General features: G+C 42.9%; 1 non-coding gene across 1 annotated transcript; it reads right to left on the bottom strand.

Annotated features, from left to right (window-relative positions):
* Positions 1 to 5378: 5378 nt before the first annotated feature.
* On the bottom strand, positions 5379 to 5485 carry LOC128775157 (U6 spliceosomal RNA). The gene has a single exon (XR_008419808.1). It is a non-coding gene; the product is annotated as a U6 spliceosomal RNA (small nuclear RNA).
* Positions 5486 to 13140: the final 7655 nt, after the last annotated feature.

The following is a 13140-nucleotide window of genomic DNA, read 5'->3' as shown; positions in this document are numbered from 1 at the left end:
TTTAATGGACACGTCATCAAAGAAGATATGCAGATGGCATATGAAAAGAGACTTCACATTCAATGTCCTCAGTGAAATGCGGACCGAATCAACAAAGAGATACCACTGCACACCTATTAGAATGGCCCAAATCCGGAACACTGACAACACTGAAGGCTTGTGAGGATGTGTAACAACAAGAACTCTCATACACTGCTGGTAGGAATGCAAAATGGTATAATCACTTTAGAAGACAGTTTGACAACTTCTTACAGAACTAAACATACTCTTACCATATGATCCGGCACTCATATGCTCCTTAGTATTTGCCCAAGAAGTTGCAAACCGTTCACACAAGACCCTGCACACAGATGTTTATAGCGGCTTCATTGAACATTGCCCAAACTTGGAAACAATCAAGATGTCCTTGAATTGGTGAAGGGATAAACTGTATTCATCCAATGGAATATTATTCAGCACTAAAAAGAAGTGAGCTATCAAGCTATGAAAGGACACGGAAGAAACTTATGTGCATATTGCTAAGTGAAAGAAGCCTATCTGAAAAGGCTACGTACTCTGTGATTCCAACTATATGACGCTCTTGAAAGGGCAAAGCTATGGAGACAATGAAAATATCAAGTAACTGCCCAAGGTTAGCGGGAGGCAGGGATGAACTGGTGGAATACGAAGGATTTTTATGGCTATGAAACTATCTTCTTTTTAAAAACATTTTTAATGTTTATTCATTTTTGAGAGAGAGAGAGCACGAGCAGAGGAGGGGCAGAGAGAGAGGGAGACACAGAATCTGAAGCGGGCTCCAGGCTCTGAACTGTCAGCACAGAGCCCAACGCAGGGCTCAAACTCACAAACCGTGAGATCATGACCTGAGCTGAAGTGGAACGCTTAACCAACTGAGCCACCCAGGCACCCCGCTAGGAAGCTATCTTGTGTGATACTCTAATGGTGAATACGTGTCGTTATACATTTGCCAAAATCCATAGAATGTACTCCATCAAGAGTGAACCCTTATGTAAAGTATGAACTTTGGGTGATAGTGATGTGTCCATGTACGTTCATCAGTTATGATAAATGTACCATGCTGGTGCTGGATGTGGGTAGTGGGGGAGGCTATGCATGTGTGGGGACGGGGGATCTATAAAAAAAAAAAAAATCTCTGTACTTCCTGGTCAGTTTTGCTATAAAGCTAAAGCTGTTCTAAAAAATAAAGTCTATTTTGAAAAAAATAACAATGTGTTTGCTACTGTCAGGGGACTTGGAACTACAGAATGTGGTTTTCCCATGTGTTAGAAGAAAGCTCCTGTTCAAATGTCTCCACATGTTACATAGTTGTTGTTGTTGTTGTTTATCTAACTTACCTATTGATGGATATGGAGGTTGCACATAATCTTTTTTGTTATTGCAAGCAGTGACTGCAATGAATACGACCTTTTGCACATTTACCCCCTTTGTACACAGGTGTATCTGCAGTATAAAGTCTTAAATGTGGCATTGCTTGGTCAGAGCATGTGAATTTATAATTTTGATAGATAGCCCCCAAACGCCCCATTATACTGGTTTGCATTGCCACCAGTAATGTATTTCCCCACACTTTAGCTGACACGGCGTGCTCGCAAACATTTTGCCAATCTGATAGATGATATCAACATCTCCTGTCTTGTATGCCGTATGGATTGCCTTTCCTGTGAACTCGTCATTCTCTACACAGTTTTGACTGCCAAATAAATAAGTAAAATAAAAAAATCCTATTGTATTTTTCAGACCTTACTTTCGACCATAACATTAAGTCATGGTAGCCAGTGAACTTAAATACCATTAATGAATCGTTACTTTCAAACAGAAAACACGTAGAGGCACTTGATAAACCCAAAGAGCATTTTGATACAAAACTCATTGATGCCTGACTTTTCCTTCTCAACTCATTCTAAATCTCATCTTGTAATTAAAACTGCTCTCACTCCTTAGAATTGCTCAGGGTCAAAGAGCCCTGGTTTTTGTTTTGTTTTAATCCCAGAAGGGTTGTTTGTTTTAAGCTCTGCCTCAGCCATTATTATCTATGCGAACCTTCCAAGGAATTTTCACCCATTAAAATAACAACCTTAATATACTCTCCTAGCATTCACAGGACCTGCCTTCCGCCCAAGCAGAAAGGAAAGAGTGATACCAACTAAATATCTAAAAGCTTTTATTCTCACCCCCCGGTTCCCTCCCTGAGAGGAGACTATCTGACCCATTAAACAGAGAAGTGAAAAAGTCCCTTTACTTCTCTTTCTCAGTCTGGGAAAGACTTGTGACACCAAAGTGTCTTGTTTACAGTTCCCAAATAGCACATTGCTCTTGGCAGCTGATGTTCTTTAGCTGCTGATTGAAAGATACATATTTTACACAAAAAAAAGAATATCCTGAATCAAGAGGATTTTGAATATTACTTTGAACTGGCTTTATCACAAGTACATATCAGGAATCAGCTGGAAGTGAAATGGGAGGTAAGGACACAATGAAGGTAGAAGAAAGCATCAGAGATGATAAGATGGAGATCAGGAAGTAGGTTTGTAAATAGCAGGGTGGATATAGGAAAAGCCACTCTCTGTTGTCCTGGTTCTCCACACGGAAGTGGCCAGAAGCTTCTCTATCCAGTCCTATTGAGGTGAGAGAAAACTCACAGGAAAGTTAGATGAGATTTAGGAAACGTATCCTCAACCCAGAGACCCTTAGCTCTCTCTAGTTAACCTTAGTAGAGATTATGATCTCCATTCATCGGGAGATTTCTTATTGGGAAGAAAATAGACTGTAGGCAGGAGGTCAGATAGAAGATATGACGTGATTTTTAAAAAGTCATTGTCTTAGTAAAATTGTCTAGAAAGTAAAACCTGAGGCAAAGATCTCTTGCTAAGGCTCTGTTGGAAGGTACAATCCCAAGGCTTCCTGGAAGCTGCCTGGAAGACAGGGAGGGGATTGGCCTCGCAGGCACAGATCTGGGTCCTGGAGCCCCTGAGGCTCCGGTTGCAGCAGGTGAGATGCCGTCTCACCAGAATCACATCCTCAGGAATCTGTCCATTCAGGAAGAGGTGAAAGGTTAGAGAACAGGTGGGGCTGGGGACCCTCGAGAGGCACATAAATTAGTCTAGTAACGTCGTAGTTTAAAATCATGGAAAGTACAATTTTAAAGCTTTTTAGGATTCAAGAATTAGTGCTTTTGTTAAGGTTCAGATGAATGACTTTCAGATAAATGAGTCATCAAATCATAACGACTGTAAGGGCAGGAATTCTATTATTAATGAGACTTACGATTGATGAAATATTTTTTATGGTTATTCAGATTGGTTCCTGGACTGAGTTTACTCATTCTTAATCAGCTGACTTTTATTATTAAAGTTAATTTTTAAAGGAGTGTTCATGGGGCGCCCGGGTGGCTCAGTTGGTTGAGTGCCCGATTTCGGCTCAGGTCACGATCTCACCGCTCGTGGATTCTAGCCCTGCATCGGGCTCTGTGCTGTCAGCTCCCAGCATGGAGCCTGCTTCTGTGTCTCCCTCTCTCTCTGCCCCTCCCCCACTCACACTCTGTCTCTGTCTCTCTCTCTCTCTCTCTCTCAAAAATAAATAAACATGGGGAAAAAATAAAGGAGTGTTCATAATTTTAAAAATGCTTTTAACCACAATGCTTTGTTTCCAAATAGTATGTCATTTGTGCTAAGAAATACATTTCAACTTCTAGATGTGTATTTTACGAAAACCCCTAATGCATCAAGGGGAAAGGTGACAAGGTCTAATCTTTCTGCACATTTGTGTGCTCACAGCAGGGTCCTATAGTCTGGATCTAGGGTAGGGAGGGCAGATGGCAGTGACGGAAGTAGCGAAAAATCAATGAAAGAGAGTCTGTCGATGAAGTGAGTTTCATATATTTAAAAAGTAAAATAACAATGACCCACCCTAGCACATACACCCAGATGACATCTGGAAATTTATGGAGAAGTAACAGGAGAGCCTAAATGAAGCCTTCTGAGAAAAGTTTTTCAAACTGTGTGTTCTCTTGAATTCTCAGGATTCTAGAAACACATTTCAGTGATCCAAGAGAAACAGCCACAGTTGGTGTCATCGCCATACATACGGCAAGAAGCTAACTTTGGGGACCAACACATGGGCACTTGTTCCTGAGATTGTAATATCTTTATGTCCTTTTCACGCCCCCACCGCCAAAAGCCCCACCAAGAACAACGTGTGTTTTCCTGCTTAAGGCATGTTTTATCCGAACGTAAATCTCCCTCCGGCTTCCCTATAGGCATTTGCTGATCCCTGATGAGGTCAGGCGTTTGCACTATGACATAGGAAGAATATTTATGTGCTTACTTCATATCCTGCAGGACAAAGAAGACGGTATGAGAAATTCTGCTGCCACTAATTGTGTGTAGTTTATCGCTTTATCTTTAGAAGGTTTAATGTCAAAACTTGGAGGAGAGGACAACTTGTCCAATCTGGGCCAGAGCCTGAGTTTTCTACTCTCCCTGGAGTTCAGATGTCTGAGAAGAATCCGTGTGGATGTGGGTTTGCATGTTAGCACCTGAAAGCGGGCACAGCCCCCACCTTGGAATGAATGTACTCTTCCACAGGATTCATTTCCAGAGGGTGGTGGAAGGAACAACAGAGACAGCAATGTGCCCACACACACAGCCATCTGCTATTCCAACCACATGTCTCTGCCCCCCGTTTCCTGCAAATGATTCATCTATTCTTTTTCTCCTTCTTCAAAGATAACTGTGTAGGCATTTAAGGAGGGGAAAGCCATTAAGAAAAGTAGAAGCTGGAGTTCTTGGGATGAGGTAGAGCCGATTAAACAGTCTGGAATTTCACAAAGCGAGCAGTGCGGGCGTGGACTCCGGGTCTCCTCTCTCCCGCGGCTGCATCATTTCATAACAAGTCAACACCAGCCGTCACGAACAGGTGAACAAAAATGGCTGCATGTGAAGTACACGTGCAAGAGCTGCCAAGGAGCAGGAGAGGATGGCAAAACGCAGGAGAAAGATTTTGGAGGGTTTTTTTTTTTTTTTAAGTAGGCGGGGCTTGAATTCAAAACCCTGAGACCAAGATCTGAGCTGAGGTCAGGAGTTGGAGGCTCACCCAACGGAACCCCCCAGGCGCCCCCGATTTTGGCTTTTCTAACTGGAGGCGCCGCTCATCTCACCCACTGTCACACGTGGCTTCAGTCTCTAACTTTGTCTACTTTCACACCAGTGAATTCGATCTTTGTGACTTTTTTGGAAAGGTTTTTATTTAAATCCCAGTTAGTTAACATACAGTGTAATATTAGTTTCAGGTGTACAGTATAACGATTCAATGCTGCCAGACAACATCCAGTGCTCATGGCAACAAGTGCCCTCCTTTAAAAAAATACGGAAACCATCACAAAGTTTTAAGTCATCCTTGCCCAGGGGCCGCGCTAATCTTCTCCGTGTCGCTCCAGTTTTAGTCTATGTGCTGCCCAAGCGAAGACTGTGACTTTTTAAATAGGTACACCAAAAAGCTGCCTCTGCGTCATGCTTTAAAGGAGACCCTAACCGGAACGCCTGGGTGGCTCAGCCGGTTAAGCGTCTGACTCTTGATTTCAGCTCAGGCCACGATCTCACGGCTCATGGGATAGAGCCCCATGTTCGGCTCTGCACAGACAGTGAGGAGCCTGCTTGGGATTCTTTCTCTCTCCCTCTCTCACTTTCTCTTTCTCTCTCAAAATAAATAAACTTAAAAAAAAAGGGGGGGGGGAGACTCTAACCAGTAGCCAGAGAAGGTGAGTATGGCCACGTCCTTGACACCAAAGGGTATTGGTGGCAACATGCTGTGTGGGAAGGGGATGAGCACGTCTGCAAGGAGGTGATCCATAGATATTGGTTGAATTGCGTCAAACTGGAGGTTCAAATCCTGGTTCCGCTTCTACCTTCTAGGACATTAGGCAGGTTGCCAAACCTCTGGGAATTTCACATATACGTTGAGGGATGAAGATACCTACTTGATAGGGTAGGGTGAAGACAGAAGAGGGTAAGGTATGTAAAGGGCTTTGTGTGGCCCTCACAGAAAGGAGACATGTAAATATCAGATGAATAGGAAAGTGCCTTATTTCACTTCCATCTCTGCCACGTCCTACACCTTAAAGCTAGAAGGTAAAGAACTCAGAGGAGAAGTAGGGATCTCTGTCCAACACCAGTGAGGCTTTACCCGTCAGGAAAGGACTTCACGTGGGACTTGCCAGTACAACCGCATGGGACATAATCTCCTTGTTGATGTAAGGCACGGGGGAAATGGGGGGAGGCAGGCAGAGCCTGATGACACCTTCGTCCCAACTCCCAGGAGCCACCACATCCCCTGTGGCAACGGAGGGGCCCAAGGAATGAGGAATGCTACTGCTGAGTAGAACATACAGATCCCAGATCAGATTGAGTTCTTAAAGATGTTAGCATAATGCCTCCATTTGCTTATCTGCATAATGGGTGTTATAATAGCACTTACATCTTGGGTTGTTGTAAAGATGAAGTAAGATAACCTATGTGAAGGATCGAGCGTAGAAGCCCAGGACAGTGAGCAAGCAGCACACGGATGTCAGCTACTGTGATTATTTTCTATTTTTTGTCAATATACGGCATTGTCAACAATTACTTCACCCATTACCTTATTTATCAATTGATCGATCTGCATTTAATAAACCGTTGTTCACTCAGTCACTCCATTTATTTACCCTCAAATATTTATTGAGATCTTACATTGTGCCGGTACAATGCTGGCCTCGGGAGATGCCAAGACTCATTTGGCAAGAAATTCGCAGGCTAGTTGGGAGAGAGACTGGTAAAGAAAAACAGGACCAGACAAAGTGTATTAAGTGCCATAATAGAGAGTTGTATAAAGTGGTCCTGGAACCTGGAAGAGCCAGGAAGGGCTTCACAGAGACGATGTTCTTTGAACTGGATCCTGAAAGACGAGCAGCCTGGGGAGTTTGGGCTTACAAATTTCAGGTAAGCAAAAGAGCTTGCAAAAAAGGGTACAAACTTCCAGTCATGGGGAGATAAGGTACAGTGAGATGGCCACAATTCATAACGCTGTATTGTATGTTAGGGGCACCTGGGTGGCTCAGCCGGTGAAGTGTCCGACTTCGGCTCAGGTTATGATCTCATGGTTCCTGAGTTCAAGCCCCACCTCGGGCTCTCTGCTCTCAGCACAGAGCCTGCTTCAGATCCTCTGTCCCCCTCGCTCCCTGCCCCTCCCCCATCGCTTGTGCCCATGCTCTCTCTCTTAAAAATAAATAAACATTAAAATGAATAAATATTTAAAAGCTGCTGAGAGAGCAGATCTTCAAAGTTCAAAACAAAACAAAACAAAAAAGAGACGGGAATGAGGTTGTGACAACAGAAAGGGCTGGGAGCCACGAGGACTTGGGTGTGGGTGGTGTCCCGCCATCTGCCTGGCACCTTGCCCTGAATTCAGGCTCGACCTCTGGCTGGGGCCACAGAGCCCCACCTGCAGCTCAGCCCGAGCCCAGGTGCCGGCCCGAGTCTGCTCTAGGGCGGAGGAAATACAAGTAGTTCACCGGGCTCGTTATCTGGTCAGCTGAGCTATGGATTCTGTTCTGAGCTCCCGCTTCCCTTCCAGCTCTGAGATGTCCACTTTATTCCTCGTCGCAGGCTCTCCCTGGTACTCCAGTTCCAGCAACTGCATTGGACTTTTTCTTTCCTCCACATTTCACCTCTGAGTGTCTCTAAAACTGGAATCCTGCCTTTTCTTTTCAGCCCTCCCCAGAGCTTGGGTCTCCTCTCAAGCCCTGGCCTTGGCCCTGGGGCTCACTCCAGGCTGTCTGGTCCATCGATGGTCACTGCTTGCCAGATTCCTCCTCTTCACCCTCCACGGTGAACCCAGGATGGCCTGCAAATGGCTGAGCCATCTCTTTACTGGCTAAACAAAAACTCCCATCTACAGTCTGTTTCTTTTTTTTTAATTTTTTTTTATTTATTTTTTTTAACATTTATTTATTTTTGAGACAGAGAGAGACAGAGCATGAATGGGGGAGGGTCAGAGAGAGGGAGACACAGAATCTGAAACAGGCTCCAGGCTCTGAGCTGTCAGCACAGAGCCCGACGCGGGGCTCGAACTCACGGACCGTGAGATCATGACCTGAGCCGAAGTCGGCGGCTTAACCGACTGAGCCACCCAGGCGCCCCTACAGCCTGTTTCAACTGCCTGGCGGCACTGCCCTCAGGACCTTCACACCAGCAAAACTGGTTTGGTTCACCACTGATTGAATTCCTAATTCTACAACTATTGCTGCCGATGCAAAATGCATTCTCTTGGTATTAAAAGTACCACCAAACATGCACTTTTTAGGATATAGGTATGCCGTAAGCTTTGCAAATTCCCCACAAGAATTTGGACTTACACCAGGTGTCCGATAAAAACTATTAGAACATTCGCTACCAAAGAGTCTTGGTTCTGTGGGCCCAGGCCTGCCTGTACTGATTAGCATTTTGTGGCATGTATCATTTTCCTTGACATCGCTCAGGAGATTAAGACACCAGTCATATGCTGCCAGCCACAATTTTTAGAAAACAAACTTGGGAATAAAGTCACAAGAGGAAATGAGGACCATTTGGAAATTTGAGAACCCATACGTTCTCTGCTTTTTGGTGTTTTTTTGTTTCGTTTGGGTTTTTTTGTTTTTGGTTTTTTTGTTTTGTTTTGTTTTTTTTCCAGGAAGAATTTCAAAGTTTCAACCTGTTCTAACACTAGCCCATCTGGCTGCTTTATTAGTGACAATAGCAGCATCTTCTAATGCTCTCATCTGAGGCCGTACTTTCCAAAAAATTACAGAAAGAACTTTTGGATTTGATGTACCATATTTTGTCTATTTTTTTTTTCTTTGAAAAAATAAATCCCAACTGGAGAGCATTTTAGAGAGATGCTCTAAATTTCTATGTGCATAGAAATATTCAGTGAGTCATGCCTAGTGTTGTAGGTCTATTCCGGTGCGTGGGGTTTCCAGAACAATTACATAAGTGTTAGCATAGCCAGGAACTTTTGACATTTGTGGCAGCTTAATGGAGTTCTTTTCATTATTGAAAATATCCTAATTGTTGTTTCCTTAAATTTAAAATGCATAAAACTGGTGAAGCAGTATAAATTGATTTTGAGGCATTTCTATCAAATGTGCTTTGTTGGCAGAGAGACTGGAGAACATTTATTTGAAACGAAATACAGGTGATGAAGCTGTAACAAATACGATAACCTAATCATCCAACAGAAATCGCCTTAGAGCATAAAGGTACACGAGACACTTTTCTTTTTCCTTCTACCACCTATCAAGATTTCCTTTACAATCTGAGTATCTGTAGCATGTTGTTTACTTAGGCGGCATTAAATATGGGAGTAATTCAATAATATGGTTTTGAAAATGCTGAGATTCCAAAAGTTACAAGAACTTACCTGTAACTTGCTTTTATTTCTCAGAAGACTGCCTAGGAAACAGCGGGATATTTCAAGTACCACTCATATGTTTGTGAAAATGTTAGTTATCTCTCTTGTTTGTTTGTTTTGTTTTGTTTTAGGATCTGAGGTATCTTCCAATAAGAGAAACCAGAGAAAGTCCAACTAGAGCTGTTATCAATTTATCTTTTCCATCTCAAAAGTGAGCTCCCCCTTCGCCAGTCCAGGGTTTGGGGGCTTTCTAGGGAGGATGAAGTCCTTAGTTCTTGTAGATGTTTGCTTAGCGTCTTGCACAACTCCCCTATTGGCTTATTTTCCTGCAGCTAAGAGGTTGTAGTTATGCGTGTCACCGTATTCGCTGGTTCAAAAGACTGGTACAAAGGACAGGCAGGCAGAGAGGGCATGGACTCCCAACGGTTGTTGTCTGCTTGTCCTTTTGAAGGGAAAGGACAGTCCATCAAGTCCAACTCTGCACCCCCAAGTGCTGTTGGCTTCTTTCCACAGGACCGCAAGAACTTGAACACTTTTCCTCTGTGGCAAAGCCTGTAAGCACAGAGCAGCCTGGGAATCCCTATAGGCGAGGCTGTGTGAACCGCGTGGGCTGTGGTTGTGTAGGTGAGAATGTAAATGGGATCACAAATGTAGTAAGTGTGCTTGTGACATACAGTCATCGTTAGAGTTTGCTTGTTGACATTGGAGTACTACGTGCTGTCCAGGACTGCTTCTAAGAATCTACTGAACACGTACCTCTGGGGCTTAGGAGATAAGATGCAAAGAGGAATTTGGTGTCCTTGCCAAGGTTTCTAGATAATGGGAATGACTTTTTAGGAGGAAATGATGTTCATCCCAGGGCTGGGAGGGTGGGGTGGGAAGAACTATTTAACAGTGTTGTCAGTGCCCTGTCCCAGAAGGAAGGATCTTCCATCATTCGTGGGGAATTTTTTTCCAGCCTCTATTCTCTTTTCAAGATTTTGATTCTAAAGCGTGAGCATTGTTCCAGGTTGGTCAGGTGGCTGTTTGTTGGTGAGTAGAGGTTTCAGGGCACCTAGATTTAACAGTCTCCCTACACTTTCCAGTAGGGGAGAGGTAATCCTTCAAAAGGAAATAAAAACAGAATAGAACATGAATGTCCAAAAATCAGCATGTGCCCATGATATGTTGATTATAGAGGGGAGCACCAGTGCAATGGAAATATACATATATGTGTGTACACACATATATATATACACACACATATACATACACACACACATACACACACACACACACACACACACACACACACATATATATATATATATATATATATGTATCATCCTGCTGTAGTCTGATAGCTTATTGACTTATCTCTCTTCCCCCATAGACACTGAAGTCATTGAAGGAAGGAACATGTCTTATTCATCTTCGTATGCCCAGACTCTCAAGACACATACAATAAATATTCATTGTATGAAAGGATGAACCAATGTCTGTTTAAATGAAAGCTTTGTTTTATCTAGTCTATAAGCTTCTGAGATTACTTTATGGCCCCCAGGCTTTAGCGATCCTTCTTCCTGAGCTAACCTGCTCAAAGCTGAACTCAGTAGTACTTAGCCTCTCACCCTCTGGGTGCTCCCAAAGAGAGAGGTAGAGAACCAAAAGACTATATGTCAAATACGAGCTTCCTTCTGCTTCTGTTCGTTCTTCTTCTGTCACCATTTGGTCTTCAGGAACTCCTAACATGCATTTGTTCCTGGGATGCTTAGTAATCCTTGATGAGCTGATATCTAACTATTTCACTTGACATAATGAATGGAAAGAATGTGTTTTGAAATCAAACAGATGTAGGTTCCAATATGAACCCACCAGTTACTAGTTTTGAGACCCTGGATTTTTTTTTTAATTGCTCTGGATCTTGGATTACACATGTGTCCCCCGAAGATACTACAAGTGTAAATGAAATAATATATGCAAAAACACTTGTCAAAATGCTTGTCGTGTGACAGGTGTTCAGTGAACATCAGCTCCATTCTGTTTTGGTGGCTTATAGTGAAAGAGGCATGAGAGAAATGTGCAGTACTAGAGTAGGTAATTTGAACAGAAAGGAAAAAGAGGGAAAAGCAGAATGAACACAATGATTTGCTCTAGCACGAATCAAACTCAATTATTAACTTTTCACCGAACGCTGAAACATACTAAAGTTTAAAAAATGTTAAAGAGGGGTGCCTGAGTGGCTCAGTCGGTTAAGTGTCTGACACTTGGTTTCAGCTCCGGTCATGGTCTGACAGTTTGCGAGTTCAAGCCCCACATCTTGGGGTTCTCTCTTCCCTTCTTTCTCTGCCCCTACTCCTCTTGTGCACGCTGTCTTGTCTCTCTCAAAATAAATCGACTTAAAAAAATAATAAATTAAAAATGTTAAAGAGTGGGCTTAAGGGAGAAACAAGCCCGTATATATTTCTAAAGCAAAAACAGAATTAGATATTCCCCAAACCAGAACCTGCACAGGCATAACACTGGAAGGGATTTCCTCTCTAGTGTGTGGCATTGTTTTGGTCCGTTCCAGGATGCATTGGGATGAAGTCCTGGATGTCATAACTAGCTAGCTACCATCAGCAGAGAGGTCACTTATATGGAACCCCCAAGGCAGAATAGATCAAGGATTGGAGAGACAGCAAGCATTCAAAGGAGCTATTGCCTGGTGGGTGGGGTCCGGAAGGGGCTCTGCTCAATAACTTTTTCCCACTCCTCTGGCCCACTCCTTTTTCTGGTTTATCTCATCAATAAAAGAACATGTTAAATTATATATGGTATAACTAATTATATAATGTAATAAAAAATCATAGAGAGGTCAGTTCTAGAAAAAGGAATTAAAGAAACATCTTTGGCTGTGACTGTACTTTTGTTTTCTCTTCTCATTTAAGAAATCACAAATAAAAATTCAAGGTACTGCAGTAGAAATATAACTTGAGTTTCTCTGAAATTCATTTTTGTTAAAAAAAAAAAAATGGGTTGACCTGAGGAGAAATAAAATCAACTCAACAGCTCACAAGGAGGGTGTGATACCCACTTCTGTCTCCAATATCCCTCATCTTGCCCATTTTTCTTTTTCTTCAAAATTCTAAGCTGCTCATACATCGCAGATTGTTCCCGAGGAGGGGTGTATGCTCGCCCAGTGTGGGAATGCCTAGGGTGGGAATGCTAATTCATGGTCTGGAGGAGAGAAAAGATATGAAGTAGAATTGGAAGACAGTGAGCTAGAAATAATATAACCCACCTCCACACCTCTCTCCATAAAATTGTACCGCTTCTTTCCTGCCAAAGGAGAGCCACGGTGCCATGGTAAGCCTGATACAGAGAGGCTTGATTTTTTCTTTGGAGAATCACTTTTCCCTGATAGGAGAAATAGTTACCAATCATGGTACCTTCCCTTAACTCGGCCAAAGGGAGGATAGAGACATGATTGAAACTAGGTCTATCAGAGGCTCTTGACCTGGAATTTCGATGTCAAGAGAAGTGACCCAAAAACTCAGAATGGTCCCAAATCATTTACTCTGATAGCAATGGCCAAAGAAAACTCCATTATTCCTAACACCTGAATTCTTAGAGCTTCTCTTACACTTTCACGCAGCAGACCCTCAGCTTCTGCTGTGCTGTGAGCGACTCTATATCCTAACACATTCGTTTGTTTAAGATCTCCAGACTTCACTTCTG

The sequence above is a fragment of the Panthera pardus genome, unplaced genomic scaffold, assembly GCF_024362965.1.
Source record: "Panthera pardus isolate Hobbes unplaced genomic scaffold, ASM2436296v1 HiC_scaffold_6, whole genome shotgun sequence".
NCBI classification, from domain to species: Eukaryota; Metazoa; Chordata; class Mammalia; order Carnivora; family Felidae; genus Panthera; species Panthera pardus.
The sequence above is the reverse complement of the archived record's forward strand: the minus strand, read 5'-3'. Positions and strand labels throughout refer to the sequence as shown.